This window comes from Scomber scombrus, chromosome 19 (genome assembly GCF_963691925.1).
Source record: "Scomber scombrus chromosome 19, fScoSco1.1, whole genome shotgun sequence".
Lineage (NCBI taxonomy): Eukaryota > Metazoa > Chordata > Actinopteri > Scombriformes > Scombridae > Scomber > Scomber scombrus.
The window spans coordinates 5300708-5328027 of record NC_084988.1 but is presented as its reverse complement, the minus strand read 5'-3'; the positions used below and the strand labels follow the sequence as shown (position 1 = coordinate 5328027).

The following is a 27320-nucleotide window of genomic DNA, read 5'->3' as shown; positions in this document are numbered from 1 at the left end:
GTTTTTCGCACTAAATTTTGATTTACTGGAGTAACTTTCAACTTCTTGGCATTGTTAAACAGCAAAATCTATTCTGAGTCTAAAACTTTTTTTTGAAGATAAAACTTCTCTGTCAATAATAACTTAATTTGTATAACGCCTTTCCTACAAGAAATGCAGCTCAAAGTGCTTTAACCAAGTGTTTCACATTAAACAGGTGTTAAAAGAACAAAGGGAATAAGAGAAAGTAGTAGAGTGAATAAAATATAAAGAATCAAGTAAAGTTCAGTAGTGCATCAGTGTGAAGATGACTGTCAGAAAAGCTCATTTGTCTGTTAACGACAAATATCTCAGAATTACATAAGTATACCTGTGATTGGCCATTTACATAAAGGGAATGTAAGCCGGATATGAAGGGCGCTCCATGTTCAAAGGCACAGGTGTGATCATCGCAGGTCACAAAGAGAATTTTTACTGACTGGCAGCATTAAATTATGTCAAAAGGAAGCATGTCTGACGCTGGCTTTTAGAGGCCTCAAAAGTAAAGCTATACTTAAATTCACTTTGTTACTACAACAAAAGGAAGGGAACCGAGGATAGAGAGAGGCATGAAGGAGATTGAGAGAGAGAGAGTGAGAGAGAGAGGGAGGGAGAGAGTGTGTGGAGAAAAAGGGTTGGGGAGGTGAAGGCTTCTGTGTAGGACAGCAGGATCTGAACCCTGCTGGAGCTGTCACATCTCCTATAGTGTGGTGCCGAGAGGATTTCTGGCTGTTCTCCCTACCGGCCACTAATGAGTACGATTACACAAGGACCATTTATACGCTGCCTGTGTTCATATACACAGAAACAAGCAACAGTGAATGACAAAAAGAAAAAAGAAAAAGCATGCAACTCTCTCAGGACTCTCACATGCAATATCATCAACATGCTCACTGGACAATTATGAACACACTGAGCCAACTCTGGTGGTTATCGCTAAAAGTGTGTGTGTGTGTGTGTGTGTGTGTGAGTGTGTGTGGGTGGGAGATAGGGACCGACCGATACTGGATTTTTGGGGAATATATAGATAAACACACACTTTTTTTTAGGTAATGATCCCTCAAATGTAATGAATGTATAATATTTTACAGTTTAACAATAAACTTTATTGTATGTAAATGACTGTTTTAGCGCAGTAAAACCTTTGCTGGGAATTTAATAGTTGGAATTAGCTATGAAAAAAACCCCCAACAACATTAAAAAAGAAAAGTATCGGCACATATCGGACAACATATTCACTGATACCAATATATCCGTCATATATCAAAATCGGACGATGATATCGGGGGCTGACCGATATATCGGTTGGACTCTAGTGTGAGACAAAAACAGAGACCACACACACACACACACACACACACACACACACACACACACACACACACACACACACACACACACACACACACACACACACACACACACACACACAGAGAGGATCAACAGAGAAACAAACAGAGAAACAAAAGTAAAGAAAAATAGAGGAGAATAGAGAGAAAGGACACGACTTTTCCCCTCAGTCGGTGCTCTGCTTCTGCTACTCAAGACACAGAGAGAGGGATGAAGGGATGGAGGGGCTGTATGGAAGGCTGGATGGAGGGCTGGAGGGAGGGCTGGAGGGAGGACTGGAGGGAGGACTGGAGGGAGGGCTGGATGGAGGGAGGGACTGCCTCTGCTGCTGCTGCTGCTGGCTGTAGATGTAACAGTATTTGAATAATCTCTCCAGGAATGGAAAACTGATTAATCCTTGCAGAAGGATCCTAGGGATGAGTACAGCGGTTGGGTTTCAAAGAAGAGATAGAGGGAGGGAGAGAGAGGCTAAGAGAGCAGGCGAGCGTGAGAGAGAAAGAGAGACACAGGAAAAAAAAAAGAAAGAGAGAATGGGGCAGCAATTAAAGACAAAAAAAGGCCCCACTGTCTCCTTTCATGGATCGCCCCACCACTGTGCCAGCCGATACTCTTCATCCCATTTTATACCGCTACGCTCAGGGAATTCCATGTTATCTGCGTCGAGCCCGAGTTTTTTTAGCGGAGCGCAACAAACGAGATAGGATAGCCTCAATCAATAAGGCCAGCCATCCGTAATGCAAAGCACGCCTGTCCGCGTATCTGGGCTGAGCCGTGTTATCGCGGGAGCCGGCCCGACTTGAGGTGATAGCGCCTCTGTTCTGCTCCCAAAACGGCCGTATGAAGAGAGAATTTGAAAAATGCTGTTACCGTGGTAATCCAATTTTCCGGGCCCCGGTTTGTGGCTTGGCATGCTTATGGAAAAAAAAAAAGGGGGGGGGGGGGGTAGAGAGAGAAAATAAGAAAAAAAAAAAACTACACACACACACACACAGAGGAGGAGAAAATGTGAAAGTGAATGAAAATGAAAGCTGGGCATACAAGAGAAGGGCTGAGGGAACCCCAACGTGAGGGGAAGCTATGAGACCAAGATCAGGGTCAAAGGTCAGGAGTTTCACAGTATTCCCCCCCCTCAGAGATACATCACAGAGCTTTGACGATCTTCTTTCTGCTTTTTAGCACCTTGGTTGGTAAGTAGGGATGCACGATTATGGCCAAGATGATAATCAATATTGTGATCACGATTGTTATCATGATTATTCATTGATTTTAATGACAAAAATATATTTACTGTACAGTTTTCTCACATAATTTTGAGACACTATGGTGGTTGGAACTCAGTCCAACCCTCTTGGGGGGTCCGGGGGTACATTTTTAAGTCAAATGCATCATTCTAGTGCACTCTGAGAGCAAAATTAAGAGGTAATATCTATAAAAAAAATAAAAAATGTGTGTTCTAACCAAGTTTGAGCTTTAGTAATTTAACTACTGGTTGTATAGGTATGAATGGTGATGACACACCCACAAAGCATGGGAAAGAAATTTTATCAGTAAATAAATATTCCAAACAAACCATCAAAAAAAGACTAATGTTCATATTTCATCTCTGAAACAAAGAAAGCAGAAGTGATTATCTGAGTTCATTTAGCTCACTGGGACAGAGTGGCTCTGGTTCAGGGCGAAATGCTTTGTTGAATGTTTTGGAGAGTGAAAAGACATGTTTGGCTCACTGTGAAACTGTGGCGGCACAAATTAGACTATGGTTGGCCGCCACAGTCTATATCATTAATGGGAAACACTGCTGTCACATAAATGTAACTGCTTTCACATCCATATTGCTCCTTAATGTGCAAATCTTTGCATCAAAACAAACTGCTCCTCCTATTCACCAAAATGCAGTGCATCTCTTTAAAGAAAAATATAAATAAAAAAATGTATTAAAACATCAAAAAGGGTAAAAGAATGTACCCAAAATATACAATAAATAAAAAACAAATATGCTGTCACAAAATACAACCAAATGAGAACAATTGAAGAAAGAACTAGCAACATTTGCTGCACAGCAAACACAACACACATATAATCAATTTAATCACAGTCTCATATTGGCATTCAATATTCGAGTGCAAGAGACACAATGTGGTTTTTAGCATCCTGCTTTCCCCTTTATTAATGCCTAACCCCTAAATGTGATATTCTGGGTCACATGCATCAGCACAGTTAATTATTGTATCACATTTGCCAGGGGGCATCGGGGGCAGTCTGGCCTAGACAGAGCTAATTCAATGTCATTATACGTTTTCAGTAGTTGCATGCTGTAAGTACTAAATCATTGGTATCTGCTGAAAATATGCCAGACCACAGTGTATTTCTGTAGCTCTCGCCTATCTGTGCTGAGTTTTTTCTCTCTCTTTTTTTCCAGGTTAAAAAGACAGCTTTCCCAACTGAATTAAATTTTTGGACTAACCAAAAATAGGAGACAGCTTGGTCTTTGTCTAGGGAGCTACATTTGGTCCAGGTGTGTAAAATGAAGGGTGCACCGTGACACATAACTTAGTCATGGTCATCAGAGGATCAGACAAGACGAATAACCATCAAGAAAACTTAAAAAAAAACTGACAGACTCACTGGCAATCAAATGACCCTGGCACTGTTTTTTTTTTACGTGTTTATGAGCTAATACGAACTATGTACAACAATAGAGAAACACTACCTTTTGAGTAGTGATTTAAGTATGTTACATTGTTTATATTTAGTTAGATTTTTGGATACGTATATCATCAGATACTTCAAAGTACTTTGAAGTTGGTACTCGAGGTGTTGTGTAATTTCTGAGTCACATCTTTTTACCTGCTAACACAGATTTATGGAAACAGTTGTGACCAAGCTGTCAGGATTAGGGTTGCAAAATTCCAGGAATGTTCAATGTTGGAAACTTTCCATGCGAATTAACGGGAATTAACTGGAAATTTACAAAACTGCATGTTAGCCAATAACAGGGAACTTAAATGTAGTTAGAAAACTAAACATCTTTTAGCATAATCTTATTTAAAACAACCAGATTTAATGCAAACACAGTTGAATATCTCCCCTATTCATCAATCACATGCACATAGCATATTACTTACTGCAGGGCTTCACCCTACATGCACTGTGCATTCCTGCATCACATGCACACATGATTTCTAGGAAACCCCAGACTATTGAAGCCACACATTTGAATCCAAGGACTACATAAAGTCAAGCAAGTTTTGATGATATTAGCGGGGTAAATATATTTGATCTATATTTATAAAGTTTAACTTGCAAATATTAAATCAAAATGTGTTTATACAGTATAGCTAGCTAGCTAGCTGGTAAATCGGATATGCTAAATGCAAGCATCAGTTCATTGACCATTTAAGAGGCTAGCTTATCATGGTGCTATCTACCTAAAATGTAAATGTAAGTAAATCAGTCAAAATGTTTTTTAAATGTTTTAAAATTGTATTAGTTTGTGTGCACGTCTGCTTTTAACAAAATGAAATGTTTAGATTTACGTGTGTATGTATACAGTTGATACAGTTTGTATAAATGACATTTCCAGTTAATTCCCATACATTTCCCAACTTGGAATATTTCCAAAATTCCCAAGCTTAACCTTCAATGGAAAGTTTCCGGAAATATACCAGGAATGTATCAGACATTTTCCGGCCCTTTGCAACCCTAATCAAGATCACTTTCAACTTCATCACAGCAAATTACCATAATTGACTCCACACGGCCGAACCTATCATAACTACTACTAAACACAACGATGCACGTTAGAGCAGCCTGTCCGAGCTGGTGGAAAGAGAGGCCGTCGGTAAACAGTCCGACTCACTGCCAGCTGCTCCGCCTCAGCACTCCGCTCTCCCTCTCTCTCTCCCTCTGTACACTCTGAATCATCACAGTGTCATCCCACAATAATCAGAAGCTCCTTATTTGCCAGCATCAGTAGCGGCGATGTGTCTCCTTCACAGCAATCCACAGACACAACCTGACACCACCACTAGAGCTCCACACAATGACAGATGAAGAGATGGACACAGAGCTAAGAGACAGTGTGCAAAACAAACTATAAACAGCAGCACGCAATGTCTTGACCTGCAATATAATATGTTCTTTGCTGCGGTCTAAAACTGTCTGTGTCAGCCGAATGTAGAAAAGCATTATGAGCTTAAGAGCAATCTAAAATAATAAAAAAAAATATGGAAACATGACTAAGCCAGCAGAGGGGGAAAAAAAAATCTATTCCTGAAAAGCCAACTATTTTAGGAGGTTTAAGATGTTCAAAAGGAAAGAACAGGAAAAGAGAGAGAGAGAGAGAGAGAGAGAGAGAGAGAGAGAGAGAGAGAGAGAGAGAGAGAGAGAGAGAGAGAGAGAGAGAGAGAGAGAGAGAGAGAGAGAGAGCCATGACGACCTGGTGCGATTGGGTGGTACTGTGTGGAGGAAGGAAATGGTGGGAATGGGAATGGGAATAGGAATAGGAGGGCCCGGCTACTGTTTGCATGGCTCAGTCGCTCCCTGTCTGCCGCTGAATCATTTCAGAGTCCTTCAATCTCTTCCCTGCCCCCCCCACCACCCCCACCACCACACCCCCCAGCACAACACGATGACCCCCTGTTTCCTGAGAGCACATGACCGACCCGGGATGAGGGTTGAGACAGAGAAAATTGGACCCAGACTGCTGCACAGGGAATATTGAGTTACTCGTCTCTCCAGCCACCTCTACTGTGTGCATCAGTATCTGTGGATCTTGCGTGTGTGTGTGTGGCTTCTGTTTGTGTGGGTGCGTATCTAGGAGCGGTCAGGCGTGGTATTAAAAAGGGGGGCCCGGCCCAAAACAGCAAGTCAATCCGCCAGCTGGCCATTCAAAAAAAAGGGAGCGCCACACATCACTTTGAGCAACAGCTGAGGCCACATTTAAACGGCCGGGGCAGTACTCTGGCACTGGAGGGAGGGAGGGAGGGGGGGGGGGGTTGGTTAGGGTGGCAAATCACTGTCGCTGTATCGTCTCCCCTCAGGCGTGCCCTGGCCGTGATTCACAGACTCAATCAATAGTGGAGGGTTCAGCCTGGTTTTCACCACCGGGCCACACAAGGGCAATGAGGAGAGGCATCCTTGAGATTTATGTCGCTTGCTTTTTTTGCCTCAAAGAGAGCAGAGTTTTTGTAATTAGAGGAGATGGTAATGCCTGACCGCCAAATGAAGTAAGAGTTTCAATTAAATGAATAGAGCTGTAAACAATGTAGTCACGCTGTGGAGAGAAGAGCTTCTGGGTTTTGATGTAGTGGTCTGAGTTCCCCACCTCTATCAATCCTGGGCGCTCTTTACGGCAGACTGCTGCTGAGGGCACGATAGGTACCCACTCATGAGGCAGCCACGGGGAAGACGTCTTTATAGAAGTGGCTGTTAGTTCGCTCACTAGTTTGTTCATTATTCTTCATCTGAGAAGAATCTTGGGCTGACTAATAATTATTTTCATTAAAGATTAATGGTTTTGTTTATAAAATGTCAGAAAGTAGTGAAAAATGCTTAGAGCTTAGCAAGAGTTTAAATCTTAAGTTTATTCAGTTGCATGACACAGAAAAGCCTGAAATCCTCACATTCAAGAAGCTGCAACAGAGCAAATGTTTGGCATTTCAAATATTAAAACGATTATTCGATTATCAAAATAGTTGCCTATTAATTTCCTGTTCATTGACTGATCAATGCAGCTGTAGAAGAAATATTTAATTGTTGGAAAGACATCAGTGTTGTGCAATATGTGAGACAGAGGATTAGAGGATAGGATCACATATAATCACATTTAAGACAAGTCTGTCTTAAAACAACAGTCAGGAGCCCAAATGATGATTGAAACATGTTTTTTCTTGCTGTAATCATTCCTCCTGTTCATTTTGACCATTAGAAGATCCTTTCATAATGCACTTACAATGTAAGTGATGAAGGACAAACTCCACAGTTGTCCTCCTTCTGTGTAAAAATGTATTTAAAAGTTAATCTGAAACTAATGTGAAGCTTCAGTCATCAAAATGTGTCAAATTAAGTAGATATCTTTCAAGGTTAGTCTTTTTAATGCCAAAGTCCCTTTTTTTGTTACTATACTGTTATGGTTTTAATAATCAGTATGAACAGGAGGAATAATTACAGAGATGAAAACCCTCTTTCACTATTCACATTTGCACCTGATTGTTGTTTTAAGACAAACTTGAAAAACTGTGTGAACCTGTCCTTAAATCTCCTCTGTAGGCGATCACTCAGACTGAACTGCGACACATTGTCCCAGACTCCAGAAGTGAACTCTGCAGGGAAACTCTGAGTAAACCTCGGAGCGAAAAAGCTACTCATGGAAACCATGTTTACTTTTTCCTCTTGACATCACTCTAGTTATACACACACACACACACACACACACACACACGCACACACACACAGAGAGAGAGCTGCGGCAAAGGAGAACACACAAACAGATGTGGATAAACTCTCATGCTTACCATGGACCCACAAAAGCAAACACAATGCACACTCTCAGAAAAAAACTACTTAAATCCAAAAAAAACACACTTTCACAAGTAATATAACTAACTTGTCAAGGCCTCAGAGCACAGATTGTCTCTTTTAATACATTGTTGTTGTTCTTGTGAGAAGTAAAGTGCCATTAGAAAGGTGGAGAAATCAGGTCAAATACTACACACTGAGTTATTCTCTCCCCGAGCACAGCGAGTGACCTCAGGAAACACAACCAACCACTGTTACATATTCACCAGGCCTCAAGCAAGGTGCTGTTAATACATTATCTATTAATCCTGCTTATGGTTGACTCACAACAACAAAAAAGGAAGCATTAGCACATTTATGGAGTCTCTGTGAAAGTACGCTGATCTGAAAGTCTAATCTAAAGGTCTGATCTGAGGTCTATGTGGATTTGTTAGTAGGTGGAGAGATTATGACAATCTGAGAACTTTGGTTAAAGTCTCATGTGAGTATGTTCACCACAAAAAAACGTCCTGCTGTGGTCAAAAAAAGGCAGAGGAGGGTTTTTAACCACAAACACACGAGTGATTTCTCTGAGAAGAAGAAGAATGGCTTGGACTGTATCGCATCATATTCAACACAGACAGACACACTGTTTCCTGTCAAGTTAAACGGGGTCTGGATGTCCTAGCTGGAGCCTGTTAGCATGCAGAGCAGGGACGTTAAAAAAAACAGACAGGCACCAGACAGCCCTTCCTGCAGAGCTGCTGATTCAGAGGAGAAAAATAAAGTACCAATGAGAATGTTAACAGTTGAGTGACACGCTTAAAAAGGAAGTGCATGCAAATGTTCTTGCTCGTTTATTGCTTTGGGATTCAGCAAACACTATTAAAAGATCTCATAATTAACACTTCATCTTCCTCAGTGCTGGCAGCACCGACATTTCAGATTTGAACCACAGCAGGGAAGGTGAAAGACTGCGGCTGGATGTTTGAAACGCATTAATTACTGCTGCTGACACACAATGCTTTCAATATTAACACCAATTTAAAGAACAGTTTAATTCTCAAGGATTCAGCAGCATAAATAGCAAAAGTAAGAAGCAATCACTCTGAGGACAAATGTAAAAAAACCCTTCTGAGCAAGGTTGGTTGAAACTTTATAATAAACACTGAAGTTGAAATTGAAGTAAAACATTGTTTCACTTGTGACCACATGTTGATCTTTAAATGCATTTCTGACAACTTCTAATGAGTATAAACATGCTGCTAAATGTTTGCGGTTGCTTTTCCTCCCCTGCTGACTTAAAGCAGCAGCCAAGTGGGTTCCTTACTCTTTTTCCAGAATGACAAAGTAATATTCAAGTGTTTGTTAAATGGTGAGAACTCAATTCAAAGACTCCTATTTGTTTCCTCCCTATCGTCCTCTCATCGTTCTCCTTTTCCTCTTTAGTTAAGTCAACACAGAGGAGATGTTTGCCCCGCAGCTGCCAAATGACTCTTAAAAAGCAGCTACGATTACAACAGCCCCTGACTCACACCGATGTAACCGGCCCGACAGCATCTAACATTTATCCATCGAACGCTTGCGACTGTTCCGTTACGTGCTCGCAAATTCAAAAAAAGAAAGCCGGAGTCGCAACCTTTTGGCAACAAAGGCTACAAAAGGAAGAAACATGATGCTGTGATCGGAGCCAATTAACTCGCTCCCCCAAATGAGCCTCTGAGCCAATCCAGGAGGAATTAAGCTGCATGGGGATCACTTTTCTATTCTATGCGCGCGGTTCTAATGCAGAAAGGCAAAGTTAAATCGAGCTGTCGGTGGTAATTAGCAGAGCCTTTACAATTTGCTTTAATGTGTGTCGGTGCTGTCCTGGCAAATGTTGCGGGTGACTAAAAGCTGGCCTTTTTTGTCATTGAAAACATGACAGTACCTCTTTTCTTAGTAAAAAGAGATTACAGAGCAGGCAGACATGTTTTGTGTTAGCTGTTTTTCTTTTTCGATGCATGGGGCTCATCACAGCGTCATTAACTACGATACAAATGAGCCTGTGCCTGAAAACAGAGCTGGGAAACCTTTTTTAGACCTTTTAAGGAAGTAAAATGAATGTTTCCTTGATTATATCCTCATTATTTGGAGCCACGTGTCAAAAAAATCTGGATAATGTCAGATAAGGTGAAGGGAGCAGTAACAAGCAACTTGAAATATTACTTGTAAATAATATTACATATAAATATTACATAAATAAAGAGAAAATAAAGAATAAATAATCAACTAACAGAAACTTTAAATTTAACAGTTTGTTTCATGTCTATGTGTCCAGACAGATAGTTAAGGCAGTCTATCTGAGTGCATAAGACGTGAGGAAAGCCTGGCAGTGAGGAATGGTGTCAGAGTATGTGTCCACTGAGTGATGAAGGCCTGTCATTACTCACTGCTCTCCCAATCATCATCGTCTACAGACGGCTGCAGGGGAAATATATTCTGCTGGACCTTTAAACACACTGTACTGCCGCTGTCCTTTGACTTTGACACACACTTCTGACACTTTGTGACGCATCACATAAACACTTTAAAAACATGCATGTCACTTAGATATGACAAAAACACAAGGAGGAGGAGTAGGACTGAGCGAGCAACTAGGGCTGGGCGATATGGGCAGAATAGTCCGTTAAGCTGTAATGCAGCCTTTAAAAGCAGGAAAAAACCCTTATTCCATATCATCATATCATGATATTCAAAATCTAAGACGATATCTATAAAATAACACAATATAGATATAGTACACGCACACGCAAGTCTGAGAGAGAGACAAGGCAGAGAAGCAGAGACGGAGAGGTGACGCAGTGAAAAAGATTTAAAAAGAGGATGAATAAAATACTCCACTAGAGATGAAAACGGGTGAAATGGACAGAGAGAGAGAATGAAAACTGATATCATGGAAAATACTCAGAGGAATCGATATCATACAGTGAAGCCTCTCAATGTTCCCAGCTACAGAGTCAATGTGTTGTCAATAATACAGCTTTTCATCCCAACAACACTATTGGTAAATGGCAACACACACACACACACACAGTGTCATTGGTCAATGTGTGTGTGTGTGTGTGTGTGTGTGTGTGTGTGTGTGTGTGTGTGTGTGTGTGTGTGTGTGTGTGTGTGTGTGTGTGTGTGTGGTGTGTGTGTGTGTGTGTGTTTGTCAGTAGCAGTATTTGTCTAGCAGCAGGAGCGATGAGAGGATGGAGTGGAACAGGAACTTCCTGCTGAGTGAACAGACATGCTATCGCTCCTCTGCCCCTCTGACCTGGCCAAGACACACACATAAACACACACTGCACTAAACACACACACAAAAACACTTCCTGTTCACCTCACCTGCCCTCAACATGAACTGAACTTAAAACATACCGAATTACAATAACATAAATCTAAAAACTATATCTGTGACGTGACTATGTAGATATCTGAGTCTATAAGCACCAAATACAAACAGTAAGAGTCCACATGATACGAAGGCAGGTTGATCTGACGTCAGGAACCAGCCAACCAAACTGGTCTTGTGAGCATTAATGTAAATGGTCCGTAGTATTCAAGTGCAACTGTTGAGCCGCTCACTTATTTCAGGAATTCCTTTCACGTACAGTACCTGAGTGCCGCGCTTTGTATCCTGGTTGGCTGCTGTTTGTCATGCAGAGGATGACTGTACAACACAAAGTTATACAACACATTAAACCAAACTGCTGCTGCTGCTGCTACCTGAATATTTACCCAGCAGATTTATGATGGAGGCTGGAACAGGACTTCATTACGAGAAAATGACACTGAGGAAGGGTCCACATCTATATATAGATATGCATTCTACTGTCTGACTCTCTGATGTTGTGTTGCTTATTAGTAGAGGTCTGGCTTAATGGATTGAATTGTGTTAGCGGTGTGGTCAAATTAGATTAGTGAGCAGAGAAGTGCAGCAAAGGTTTCCATCTTTGCAGATTTTAACGCTTTAGGGAAATGGCTTCATGATGGAGGTTATTTCTGCAAAGGTGCGAGACCGGATCTGGACTAGCAACTCGAGGAACATCGACAGGAATCTGATCAGATAATATCGTGACTGGTTTTCGCTCCAAAATGTCCTGAGAGTCACATTCATGTGGGGAAACGGCCTCTATAAGTGACAAGCAACTTATTCAATGATGTGCTTTTAATGTAATGCCAGCAATCTCTCTGCGGTCATGGTAGATCCCGTCTTTTTCCGAAATGGTGAACAACTCTTTTGTAAAAGAGTCCAAAAAGTGAAGCTGTAATATGAGCGCAAGAAGTGATGTCACCATGTCCATTCATACACAGTCAAGCTCCTTTTCTGCAGCCAAAGACTGGACTCAGGCACACAATAAAGCCATTTTACATTTTGCTAAATTTTTATTTAGTCATGCCTGGTTTATATGAGGGTCACAAATAAACAGGTTTCAGTTGAGACTAACCCACGCGTACACCAGGTTATGTCACTGATTGGCAAACTTTCAAGCAGATAACAGATACTAATCAATATTATAAGCTGGTGTAGAAAACCTACAGGTATGTGAATGAGGTGTAGCTGTGCTGCTCTGGGGTGTTTTAGCTCCAGGGTTTTAACTTGAGACCTTTTATCTTGTGATTATCTTCTGATTTTGAGTTCTACCCACATTTCCACAATCATAAACTTCATTTAACAAGGCAGAATGTGTTTTTTTTTTTTTGGAAAGGGCAAGGAAAGGACAGCCATGTCCTGTCATGTCTTATAAAAAAAAACTGGAATAATAAAGCCAGCAGACGTCAAGCCTTTCCCTCTTTGTCCAAAGACAGGGTCTGGACAGGCAGGCAGGAAGAAAGACGAACAGGCATGTAGGCAAGCACTGCAGAGCATCAGAGGATGGAAAATTACCAGGGCTCCACAATCAGCTGGGCACCTTTGATCAGGCAGAGCCCAGGCACCAATTACTGTGGGATAATCGGCAGCCCTCAGAGGCCTGACGAGCTGCAGGCACTGTGGGCACAACGGGTCAGTGACCAGCAGGCAAAGGCCTGGTCAACACAGCTCACAGAGCCAAAAGCCGACGGTGCCCCTCGCTGAAATGCTGCATGAAGGCGGCCAAATGGACAAGCAGCACAGCAAAGCCATTGTTCCCCTCCTGTCGACTCAGCACAGTGGCACTCTCACAAGCCAGACATCCCTCTCCGCAGACCGCTTGGTGGTGGAGGAATGGTGCAATGGCGTGGGGTGAGAGAACCTGCTACTGCACATGTTTACCTGTCTCTGCGAAGAAACGTAAGCGACAAATGTAGAACACCGGCGCACAAATGCCATCTTGCCCTTTACACCTATATCTGTAATTCTGTGGTAAACAGAAAGGCTGCAGTGCTCGAGGCAGTACTTGCTGCACAGTGATGCAACACACAGGAAACACGTTCCTTCGACTGATAACCCCCGTCGCAGACAGGAAAAAAAAGGCAGAACTACCTGCTTCTGACTTACCTCACATTAACTCAGAGGAATGTGGGGTGACAAAGCAAAGTAAATCTAACTGTGTGACCATTATAATACAAGTGTGACTTTTTTCCCCCTTCTCACCAACAGACTGCTATCTAACACAATTGCTATAGCAGCAATGATTTATAAACAAAAACCCAGCCTCTCTCTACTTGAAGCAGAACATGATATTCAGCTCATTAATAATTGACATCTTTCTTGTGCAGGGGAACGTTCATCATCGATTAGACCAGGCTACAAAGTTGGCTGCTGTGCTCTGCTCCACCCTCCATTGTCAACAGCACAGTGACCTGAAACAGCTCATAAACCGCTCCAACAATAACTCTTTAGTTGCTGCTCGCAAATAAGCAAATAACTCGATTACACCGTTCGACTTCGACTGTCTCATCACTGAATACTTTTTGCCTACTCATACATACTCATACAGTTATCTAACAGCTACACAGAAGCCAGCGGACTTTGGATCAGACAAACTACGGTTACACAACAGCCAGTGCCGGTCCAAGTAGACCCATATGGGCCAGAAGGAGCTTCCCTATAAACCACGAGTCAGCAGAAGAGTCTAATCTTGCAGCGTCGAGGCCTGGAGAGACAAGATATGTTACACTGGGGGAGATTAATTTAAAAGATTAATTATAGATTGTGGATGTTATTGATTTTTGTCAGTATATTCCAGTGTTCTTTATAACAAAGCTGTACATCTTTTGACAGGTTAACTGAGTATAAAGACATATTTCAGAATACGCCATATTTCTCAAATGAACCAGTTTAAAAGGTTGTCTTCTTATCATCTGTCACAGGCAAAATTCTGCCTGTGCACCAGAAGTACTGTGACTTAAAGAAGATATCTTCTTGATGTGACTAACTCTGACTGCTGAAGCCTCATATAAGCTTCACATCAACTTTTAGATGACTGTGTGGACACACTGTGGATTTTGTCCCATCATTACTTACATTGAAAGCACATGTGAAGGTACAGTCCTCCTTCTGTGCAAAACTCTATTTAAAAGTTCAGCTGTCATCAAAATAGGTCAAATCAAGTCCATATCTTTCAAGGTTGCAGTCTTTTTAGAAGAGGAGGAATGATTACAGCGAGGAAAACTTCTCTCACTGTTCATATGGACACCTGATTTTAAAAACTTGTCCTTTATTACAAATTCGGATCTTAAACAGTTTGAAGCCACTGCACAAAAAATATATTAACTATAAACAAACAATTAAGCCACTTTGAATGTTTATATTTCACATTATTCAGTATGGCAAGGCAGCAGCTGAGGGGATATGACTTGGACGTGTAGGTTGGAGATTAATTTGTGTCAAATACAGTTTGATTTCCAAACAGACCAAAGGAGAGGGAATATCAGTAAAATATTTATTAGAGATTCTGATGTGCATGTCAATAACAGCACACACACAGAGCGTGTTTTAAGTGTATGCTGCCTGAGGATGAGCTCGACACATTTCCTCCCAATCTGCATGTTTTTGGTCTTTTGTTGATAGATCTTTTTTTGTTGTCTTTTTGACATGAGGAAACAATTCTTTTGTTGGGTCATGCTGTTCTTATCGCCGCATCACCCAGCAAATTATGTGATGGTGGTTGCCAGGGAACCGGTGTCACGGCAACATTGATACACGTTCAGAGTGACGACAGTAGGCGGGGCCATGAAAGACCGTGATGATACTCCAAATGACACAGGACTACACTGGGAGCAGCATGCAGACTGAACAGTTTCAGACACAGTGTGTAAGTAAATGGTTTCCCTGTATAAAACCCCCCGTTTCTGCAACTTGGACTATTCCACACCCCCCTAAGAAGTGTTAGTAATGGACTCAACCTGTTGCACCTGTCCCAAATGAGCAGAACAGTCCAGTCGAATCCACAAGAAAACTGACTACAGACTGGGTGCTAGTCCTTTTGTTAGTGGACATGTTTTTTTGTTTTTTTTAAGTAATGTTACTAAATGATAATAATAATTTTTTTAAAAGCCTTGTACAAGTTTGTATTAGTTAACTAATGAACTCTAATCACTTCATCATCATCATCATCACTAACCGTAGCTTCTTTTTTTTTATTTTCAGTTTTCTATCATTTTAGATGAAGCTTCAGTCTGTTTGCCTTAAACGCTGATCAGTCGCTCCTCGTTGATTTATTGTAAAGAAAAGTTTTTTAAAAATGAATGAAAACTGTTTTCCCCCCGTTTTTTTTGTGTTTTTATTAATAGTGTGTGCATGAAACTGTTAGTTGGCATTAACTGTTGTTATAAATGTGGTTAAATTATTACGTGGTTATTTCCCAACGTGTAGTTATTGTTAAAAACTATTAATTCAGCTAACAGTTAGCAATGCTGTAGGCTAGCACTGTAGACCATGAATGCAGTTCTTAGTCTATGTGTGATAGTGGTTAAGTTGTTCATATTTACTCTACTACTTATTTCCGTAGCTTTATTTGGTCAACGTCCCCTTTTTCCAGCACCAACTTTGGCCAACAGACTGCAGAATAAACCAGCTAATGCTCTATTTATTGCCTCCTCTACCCATTCAGTAGCATCCTGACATGGAGATACAAGAACCTTACTGCTCTAATGGTCCTTTATTTTATAATATTAATGTGTTCATTGATGATGTTGTGTTTTTCTAGCTATCATTGCACATGTACATAGGGCAGCTGATACTGGAATAAAGTTATAGTCGGTCACATGAGCCTCCGATCAGAGGACAGGAATACTTTGCTGCGGTATACCAGAGATAGTTCCTACACACAGACTCCCTCACAATCACTGTCACACATGCTATGGAAAGGGAGTCATTAGACACAAACACACGTCACTAAGTGTTCACACAGGGCAGGGAGTTCTTACACTAACCGCAGAATGAGATGCTCACATCAGTGCATACAGAGGAACTGAGAAGTGAGATGTTAGTTTTATAAAGTCGATAATAGGATCAGATATTTTTGTCATCCACAGTAGACACATTTTTATACGTACTACAAATGCAGCTGCGAGTTAAGCCTTGTTCACACTTCTATCTCCGGGTAATTAACGTTACTATAACTGATAATTAACATTTGATTGTAGAAAGCCTCTATAAAAGATCATAAATATGTAAATTGGTGCTCCTGATAATCCAGACTGACTAGGAGCCAGAAAACAAGGAGGAGGCCAAACTGAAAAAAAAAGGAGAAAGAAACCATTGCCAGTAGCTGTCAACACAATGTAATGACTGTGAGAAAAAGAGAGCAGAGACCTGACTTCCTCTTCTAAAACATATGTCAGGGTTACTCTAACATATCTGCTACTTTTAAAAAAAAGTCATTCTTATTGTTTTGTTTTAAAAATAGACATTTCCTCCCAAAGTGGCAAAACAAACCTCAGCCAAGAAGGATTACACTTAACACTTCTAGCACACTCTGGCTGGCAGGGATGGCCGGTCCAAAGTTCCCACCCTGTGAGATACTCCACAAGTCGCTCCGTCCTGGGTTACTCGTAATTAAAGCAGAGATCAGAGGGCTGAATAAAGCATGAGCTGTTCCTGCTCAGGAGGCTCAGGTATCACTCTATATAGGGGCCTGGAGAGACAAAAGGAGCCCAATACCATACATCTAGGGAGGAGTGATACAGACGCAAACCTGAAAGGCAACTCCCTGCATACAGTGATGCCCCCTCCCCACCCAAAACCCTCTGAGCCCTAATCTACAGTTTAAACAGTGAGGAAGAGCTCAAAGCCCCTCAGACCTAATTAAGAGCTCAAGATATTGTCCCTAATGGAGACACTTGGAGAATTGCGTTCAAAGCACTAAATACAAAAAAGAAGAAAAAAACACCCACCCGTACTCTGTTGTTTTTCTTCTTTTTTTTTAAATGAGTGCTGACACAGCCGAATAAGGCCATTAAGAAACTGCCTACAGTTACAAATACTGCATGGTTTGTAAAAAAAACTGAGATTAAGTGGACGGTAGTAATGTAACCACTCTTAACTGATTTTAAAAAAAAACAGGAATGTAAAAAATAAAAAGTCAGCAAGTTTATTTTATCAGGTTACATACTGTTCATTTTCTGACTCATGATTAAGTCTCTACACCAATTCACAGTCATCACTTGTTAATAAATGTTTGATTAATCCTTAATGAAGGACAGAGAGTATATTCTGTTTACAGACATTCACAAATCACTAATTTATTTTATTTTATCAAATTATAGAACATGAAGAAAACAACATGTTTGAATGGCGTTTTTTTTTTTTTTAAATATGTGTATTTGTTGCACAAAAATTAATAAAAAGTATGCATTTTATTTCCATTTTGTGTATACTGTGAGTCATATTAGGAAAAGTCCAGTTTAAAGAAATGTGTATAGGGTGTTTTTACAACTCTTAAATGTAAAAATTGGTAAAATATGACCCTGAACAGTATGTAAGGGTTATAGAAAGGTAGATTTCTTTTCTCTGGAGAAACACAAATTGTTGCCAATATGCACCTGGAAGGTTTTTTTTATGTTTTTACTTGTGTAATTGCACAATTAAAAAAAAAAGTAATGTTGGTCTGACTTCTCAGACAGTTGTCAGAACAACACAACAAATACAAACTTGTCATCTGGTGTGTGTGTGAGTCATGTAAACAGTCAAAGATGCTGCTTAGTTTTTATAATCTGAATATTCAAATGTTCCTATCATCAGTTTGTGACACAGCTCTTCCAAAGTGATACTACTGTATGAAAATGTGACAACCCGAGAACAATCTCCCCTCTGTGGTCGAGGATAACTCCGCTTATCAACACACATATCAAAGACACAGGACTCACACCAACTCTGCAGATCCACACAACCTATTTTAGGCTACTTATGTCGAAACGGGGTCAGCTGCACATTTGAGATCCTGATTCTAAAACCTCCCCTCTGGTTGAATCTTCTCAGAGTGTCTCTGTTGGATCCGGTCCCAATCAGCTCAGAACATGGTGCCTCGTGTAGAGCTAACAAGTGCAGACAGCACGCCTTCCTCATGATGCAGAGGGACCGATGCCACACAGACCTGGATGTTAATGATGCTTCACAAGAACTTTTTCTCCTCTGAAGGGATCGTTAAGAAGTTTTCCAGCTTTCACCCGGCTGCCATCCAATTTATAGGTCATTTTCTTGGAGCTTAAACATGGAAGAAAAGTCTACTTTTTTTTTGTATCCGATTCATCTCAGTTCACACTGCCCAATTATAAGTGCACAAGGGCTTGAAAGTAAAAATCTTCCGACAGCAGGCGGCTCTTTGTTTTGGTAACCTGTCATCCCACAAGGTTACTTTTTGGCAGAACAGAGAGAGTCAAAACAAATCGGACTAAAGTTCCTGTAACTTTAGACTCGTCTGCATTCTTGGTCATAAATTACAGACAATAATACTATTTATAACACTAAAAAAATAGCAGAATATGATCTTACTGAACAATAGCACAATTCAAAGGGAACAGAAACAAATGAGTTTACATGCCCTTATTCTCACCTGCCCACAGATTTCAAAATGAAGAAGTTCATTTATAATATGCTTGGCGTGCCTCCATTTTTAGTGTACCATGATGCTGACAACAAGCACACATTATGGACGACGCCATCAGCTAAGCGTGTTCACTCGCCCGCATGAAGACTGCAACCAACAGTCAGGATTAACATAACAAATAAACAGGACAGGTGAGCAAACCGAGAGGTGGTCACAGACACACTGCTGCAATCCAGACTGTTTGAAAAGGAAGTAGTGAGACAGAGTTACACCGCCCTTTCCTGTCACGTCACATTTATTCAGTTACCACAGGCCTGAAAGTTAAGCTGACATCATGCGTTCACCCTCCTTTCACCGAAAGTGCCAAGAAGCTCGATTATCTCGTTGCTATCAGGGGACAAAAATGAGGCCCTTTGATTGCTTTGTCATCGCACAGCAAGTTTATCTACCCATGTTGCATCACTACTCAGCATTCACATGTTCATCCCGCTGCCAACAATGGGCCTCTCCTCTGAGAACAGACTGAACTGCTGAGAGCAGCGCTGGTTTCACCCACAGAATGAATCACAAAGCATTCGAACAGAGACTCAGGTCTTGTCTTACGTGCTCCTCATATCTCAAAACAGCTGACAGAACTTGCACAGTGGGGGTTTTTTTTTGGTGGCAGATGGCCCATCTTGCCTCCCTCTTTTTTTTTTTGTGATATGATGACCAAAGCCAAGAGGTACTTTAGAAGATTTCAAGAGGAAAAACATTAACAGTTACATATAATTTCCAAATTGTTAAACCATCAGCAAATGTACTGTATTACATCAGAGCCAAATTAATTGTCAGATAATCAATTAGTTGATGAGCAAAAAAAAAAAGATTCATTTCAGCGATTTTTCAAACAAAATGTCCAGCATGTGTCAGGTTCATGTTCTTTAATTTAATTCATTTTTACCATAACTGGTAGTGAATTGAATCTCAAGCAGTGGGACAGTATAAAAGGCATTTTTCACTATTTTCTAACATTTTATAGGCACAGAAATGCATTGGTTAACTAGAAAACAACTGGCAGAATAGTCAATACTGAACATATGTATGTGTTAAACCCCTATGTGACATACATGTAGCATCATCTTTTAACAGATTAAAACAATCAGATGTCACCTTGGAGTTTTCTATAATAGCATGTACCAATATGTATAAAAGCCTAGTGTTTAAAATTAGAATAACCAAAATAGATATCTCATCCTGTATTAAATCATGTCTCTCAGCCCTCACCCTCATTTACACGCCAGTAATCACTTAACAATTATGGCTAATGAGAGCATGCAAATGTCAGTTCCTGTCCAAATAAACAGGATGTTGTTGTTTATTGATTTTTATTTTTGAACAAATGGGTGTGCTGCTGTGGCAATCACACAATCTACCACCAGAGTTACTTTGTAAAATCTTCATGTGGAAGGTAATCTGACCACTGATGTTTATCTGATCAGGGAAATCAGGCGAGAATGGAAACCTCTTGCTCTCTCTGTGGTTGTTGTTTTTTCCCCCCAGCAGGAGCAAAAACTCTTACACAGTACAAATCCAAAAAGGTCTAGCAATGATATCATTACCTTATAAAGTAGAATCTAGGGCACATTATCACACTTCACAAAAATCCTGAGTGTTAAGACCATGAGTCACAGTTTACATCTTCAGGCCAATCAACCTGTCTGATAGCTGGGTGCTGAATGTCTGAGCTGTCCTTTAAAACCATATGTTTCAATCGCAGCAGCACCTATTTCCTTTTCTTTTCTTTTTACACCTTTGCCATGTCATTTAACTTAAATAGAAATAAATAAAAACACCCCCTTCTCCTCCCATTAATACAAGCCTACATTAGTAAAAATGCTATTACACAAGTTAACCAAGTGACAAGCTGAAAATGCTATGTCAGTCATTAACTGTAACACAAAATTACCCGTTAATAAACAGTAAAAATACCCGTGTCAAGTTTTACAGCCAATATTAATTAAATTACAGTATATTATTGTTAATAAATGTGCATTAAAACACTGGAAAACAGACATATTATGTCAAAATACATGAACTTTCAGGTTAATATCTGTAAATGATTATGTTATATGTCAAATTGTGTGCTGGCTAACATCTATTACAGCATTATAGTCTGATTGGGGTTCATTATTTCTGCTGAGTAACATTCATCTCTTAAAGTTAACCAGGTAAGTATTGTTAACTAACCGTAGCAAGCTAACTAACGAGACAAACCCTTCCTCCCCTTTTTATAAGAGATGGCAGACAGACTCACAGCTTACATTTGGCTCTTTATCTTATCTGTTCAGGTTAGCAAGAGGGCTAAATGCCATGTAATTGAGTCGTGAGGCTAACATAGCTGCGTGTGCTGCTGCATCCGAGAGAGAAGAGAAAAAACACACACACACTCACACAAGCTAGTGCTGCTTTAGCTCGGCAAGCTAACAAGCTTTAACCGGGCAGACTGCTGATTAAAAACAACACCGTCACACCTTTTTTTAACCTACCTGTGATCACCGCTGCGACCCAGAAGATGCCCCCCAGTTACTGATGCCGTCACCTATGTCTCACGACCAAAAAAATATTTCAAATTCCACAGAAAGTGTCGGGAGAGTAACAGTGGCAGTCCAATCGCTTCAGCCACCGCCGCTGAATGGCTGCTACTCAGAGACTCAACCAAACTTCCTCCTTAGCAACGGACCGCCTCCGCGCGACCTCATTGGTTCGGGCGCGTGCATATTTGGAGGGGTGATCGATAGCTGATCAGTGCAGCAGCAGCGCCGGATCAAAACTTACTTACAGCCAGTGGCGATTTTAGACCCTTTTTAGGAATGCTCAAGCACCCCTAAATTTGATCTCAGCACCCCTAAAAATAAATAAATAATTATTGTTTTATTTCCTGTTCCGATAGAGATGGGACAAACACTTACGCTACAGGTTCAAATGGTTTTATTTTAACAGGTTTAATGTACTTTGGATAGTTCTGTCATTAATATATAACCTTTCCCCTTCAGGGTTCATTAACTATCTTAGGGTCCTCTCTGTAGAAATCTGTGATTGTTTATTCTGAACCATTATTATTATCATACACTATACTAGACCACTCTACTATGTATTAATATACATATTTTTTTTGATATTTTGGCCTTGTGGATATGAAATTTTCCTAACAAATTAAAAAGGTTAACAATGTTACAAATAATGTGTTTTTCTTCAATACAAATCTTATTTGAAGTATTGTTTAAAATACAACTTTATACTATAATAAGAGTAGTAACACAGCTACCTTCACTGCATCACACTTAATCACTGCAAGGGGGAGTGATCAGCTGCTGGATGACAAATCAAACACAGCCTCTGCCAGGATTTTACAAATGCTGGTTATTATGAGTCATACTCCCACACCAGCAGAAATATTTAACCAGATGCATTTTTTTAAAGGAGTAGTTTAACAGTTTTGGGGATTATATATATGTATTCACTTTTATTGCAACAATTTTAAAGATCCCCTACTCATTTTAAAGATGTATATAAAACATACTTTGAATAATACATTGTGTCTAATGTGGTTTTTGCACTAAAAAAAGTTTAATTATCCTGCCAAATTATCCCTTTCAGTCATTAACATCATACATGAATTACTTTATGCTGTTATTTAGAATCTATATACTTATTGTATACTGTAAGTACTTTTCTGTTTGTTGTGTTGTGATGACTGAATAAACACACTACTACTACTTCTACTATTATTTAAAATCAGATTTTCAGTGAGCGCAGAGAAACTTTCCACTTTCAGCAGATTTAAGTGAAAACAGCCTTTTAGTGTCAAACTCACATAGATCATTCTGCACAGTGAAGCTCAAACATTCAGCTATAGGAACAGGAAGAAAAGCACATTTTTGAGTGAAGGGGGACTCTAATGAGAAAACAATTGATTTAATGCATCCATTTAGCTTTTACCTGTGTCTGCCCTGGATGGTAGATAAGCACAAAAAATGGAAACAGCAGGGGGAAAGTCAGACCAATAAAATCTGCCAACTAGTTCACTAATTAACATATTATATTGTTTGTTCAATCGATACACATTGTAAATCACTGGGTTATAATTCTGTCAATATATCACCAATATATCTTGGGTTATTATCGACCCAGTGTTACACACAACAAGGTTTAGCTAAAATCACAAATGTATTGTTTCTTGTACAAAACTATGTGCATCTGACATTCGAAAGATATGAATGTAGATAATTACAAGCTTTAGTTTGGGTAAATTAAAAAACAACTCTAAAACTGGGTCAAAACAATCCCTGAGAGACTCTCTGGGTAACATTACCCCAGTATGGTGTTGGTGTGATATGGACACAATGGGTAAAATTTAACCCTGGGATTTGGGAAGTGTGAACAAGGTTTTAGGAAGACACTGCACCTGGCCAAGAAATAGTCCCATTCATAAAGACACAACTTTTTTCCCACTTCAGCAAAATAAATTATTTTGTTGTCTTTGGACAGAGCCAGGCATGAGCTATGTTCCCCTGTTTATAGTCTTTATGTTAAGCTACACAAAAAGGGCTGCTAGCTTTAGTTTTTTATTCACCATACAGACATGAGAGTGGTATCGACCTATTCATCTAACCCATGGCAAGAAACCATATATGCTTATTTCCCCAGAAGTTAAACTTATTTCTTTAAGTATTGGGATTTTTTGTCACTGTCCAATAACACATAATAATCTAAAAATGTGAGCTATTCATGAACTAAGGAAAACAGCTTAAATTCAATGGGGTTGTTAGAGGTACTTGTTAGCCCAAGACATATGAACATTTGCTGAGCCCATTTAAAACATTTAATCTTTAAAGTCACTTAAAAAAGCTGTAAAGAGTCTGGCAGCAAAGTTTCCAGACAGATTACAGTCATTAACTATACACAAAATTGCCTGCAATAAACTGTAAAAATAACAGCGCAAGTTTTACAGTCAATATGAATTCAATTACCATATATTATTATTGATAAATGTGCATTAAACCACTGGAAAACAGACATATTATGTCAAAATACATGAACTTTCAGAGTAATATCGGTACTTGGACAGTGGAATAACAAACATAGTACATCAGAGATAGCTTCATTTAATCTTCTTGTTACGCTTCAGATTCACCCTGAAACCATTTCTTTGGGTCTCAAACCCTATGTCGGGAACTACTGATCTTCATAAATCGTAGCCAGTCGTGTCTGGTCAGGTTGTCCAATTTTGTACTGTGGACCAAAGTCACCTTGATCCTTTAATTAAAAGATGAGACCACGGCTGGAATTTAATTATCTGTCCTAGCTCTATTCACTGTGGAAAGAAGAGGGATATAAAGTGTGTATTGTGAGTGTCCAGAACATGTCCGTCACCTGACCAGTGCCTCATTACATGTTCTTTATCTTCCTGATATGCAAATACAATACAGGTCTGTCAGTGAAATGACTCCTGAAACCATACAGAGGCACATAAAGGATAATACTGTAGTCATAGTATCTGCCAGGTTTTTTTCTTAGCTTAGTCATGCTTTAATGACTGTCAGTACTCACTATACTTTATTAAGAAAACAATAATAATATGGATTTTATATTCATTGTCACAAAGCAACTAAGTACATTTACTCAAGTATTGTACTTAGGAACTATTTACAATTACAAGTGCAATTCCACTACATTTCAGAGGGAAATATTGTACTTTCTACTCCACTTTATTTGACAGTTTTAGTTACTTTTCATATGAACATTTGACACAATGGATAATATAACAAGCTTCTAAAATACAACACATGTTAAAGATGAAACCAGTGGTTTACAACCTTTCTGGCTTTTGACATCTTACAAAAAGCAGTGTGTAGTCGGGCTCACATTTCATATGTCTATGAGTTGTTAACAGCTCCACCAAATAGTGATTTTGATCCAATTTTTCAGCAGAAATCAAAGATTAGAGAAAAAGTCAAAAAACTTAAAACAGATTTGTGTATCAGAACTTTGTTTTTTCTTCTTTCCTCTCCCATTAATCATCTCACCACCCCTCACATTTATCTGCTGACCCTTTGGAGGGGCCCCACCCCTAGGTTGGGAACCACTGGACTAAACTAGCTAACTAACTGTATATAAAGTAGTGTAAACTAGCTCCACCTCCAGCAGCTACAACAGTAACATGCTGTTCTAACACTGATGCTTCACTATTAATGATCTAATGATGTCATATATAATAATATATCAGTCAGAGGGACCAAACCACTACTTTTACTGCAATACTTTAAGACCCTTGTATTGCTCATGTTACTTATGTTCTTTTACTTAAGTAGAACCTTTACTTGTAATGGAGTATTTTTACATTGCTGTACATGTACTAGGATCTAAATACTTCCTTCACCACTGCACATATCAAATCTTGATAGGCACTTGAAAGCAAACAGATGATAATGTAGCTTCTACCTCGTTTGCCTTCACTTCATCTTCCACTGATGAAACCTTGTCCCCTTTAAAAGGCCACAAGTTTATCAGCATTAGGTTGCATTCCTCGCATAGTTTTGTAGCCTACTAAGCTGCAGTGTGGCATGTTTTGTGACCTAGAAGGTTGCAGAACCAACAGAGTAAAAAAAAACTTTGGTTAACAAAGTTGTCGAGCCTGTTACACTAACGATTGTCATACCAATGTATTACTTTGTACCGTGCCCCATCTGTGAATCTCTCTCTCTCTCTCTCTCTCTCTCTCTCTCTCTCTCTCTCTCTCTCTCTCTCTCTCTCTCTCTCTCTCTCTCTCTCTCTCTCTCTCTCTCTCTCTCTCTCTCTCTCTCTCTCTCTCTCTCTCTCTCTCTCTCTCTCTCTCTCTCTCTGTCTCACACACACACACAAACACACAAAAACAAAAAAACTTTTAAATTTTAATTTTTATTTTTACAACAAGCCTTCATCCATCAAGCTGTCAAGGTCAAGACAGTCATTAAATGTTGCTGGTGAGACTTCTTACTTATCTGTGAGGATATTTCGCCCCCTTGTGGTAATTTCATGTAATTTTCAGTGATGTGACATTTTCCTGCAGCTCCTCTACATCCTAGTTCTCCTTCACAGGAGTTTTTTACTTATTGTACTTAATGAAAGGACTGTGTGGCCAAATCATTGTTCACACCTTGTTTGTAATTAATTTAAAGTTCACCTTTCTGACATGTAATGGAATACATATTTCAATGTGGTTACGTACTAAATAATTTTACTTTCACTCATAGGAGTGAAACAATAATGATTCAAGGATTATAATTCACAAATAAAATAATATTAAAGCCTGAAAAGTCAAAAGCTTCTTTGTAGTTGACCAGCTGTGTCAGATCCCCACTGTTGGTTTTATTGCTCCTGTTAGAGTGGGACAACCTTCACCTTTATCTTTGTCATATGTACACAGAGTTTGGTGACCTCACATTACTTTAACAGAGCAGAGGTTCATTTATTCCAAATGTTTAAAGATACCCGTGTGGTTATGCAGAGCTATAAAGCTACAGACAAAAGTCTCTTTGGGTAAATCAGTAATACTCATTTAACTCCAGAAAACAGAATTGTTGGATGGGTAAAAAATGAAGGAACAACTTTAATAGCTCCATATCTTTATGACTAGTGAGGCCTGATGTGAGTGATAGTAAGAAAAGGACACGTGTTACTCGAAAGGGTTTATCCTCTCTGCAGTGGCCATAGTATTAGTTTTCACTGTATTTTAAAAAATCAGAATAACTGTTAAAGCATAAGTTCATATATTTTTTCTCAGGTCAGGTGCCCAAATTAACATTTACACATGTTTTTCATTCATAATTCCTCCTGTTTAAACTGGCCATTAAGATATCTTTATTTAATGCACCTACAATGTTAGTGATATGGGACAAAATCCACAGTCCTCATGTTCAAAAATGTATTTAAGTTCATTTGAGGCTAAAGTGAGACTTTAACCACCTAAATTAGACGAATCTAGTCAATATCTTTAAATGTTACAGTCTATTTAGTGCCAAACTTGACTTTTTTGTTACCGTAGCGCGTCACAGGAAAACACTGACCATCTAGAAACAAAGAAATAATTTCTTACAAAGAAACACTGTAACTGTGGAAGAAATTCCACAAACTCAGACTGCTGAGCTTATTCTTAGATAAACTTAATACATTTTTGTACAAATCAAGGACTGTAGATTTTGTCCAAGACACCCAACGCATTTGGGAGGAGGGTGGGCGTTCCTCAAATGAGTCAGTACGAACAGGAGGAATGATTACAGCCATCAAAATTTATTTCAATCTTCGTTTAGGAACCTTTTGTCTTAAAACAAACTTATCCATTATTTAATATTTCATGCTCAGATAATAGTCAATTTGGCAACATTATTTTATATCAAAACCAAAGTTCAAAAACAATAACCACAACATTACAGG

The 27320-nt window shown here is 39.5% G+C and overlaps 1 protein-coding gene across 6 annotated transcripts in view; it reads right to left on the bottom strand.

Annotated features, from left to right (window-relative positions):
- Window positions 1-21530, bottom strand: part of numb (NUMB endocytic adaptor protein) — a 46410-nt gene extending 24880 nt beyond the window's left edge. For all 6 annotated transcript variants that reach the window (XM_062439745.1, XM_062439746.1, XM_062439748.1 and 3 more), the window contains exon 1: window positions 21395-21530. The gene's annotated coding sequence lies outside the window, so the exon portion shown is untranslated. The remainder of the gene's footprint in view (window positions 1-21394) is intronic.
- Between the last annotated feature and the right edge of the window lie 5790 nt (window positions 21531-27320).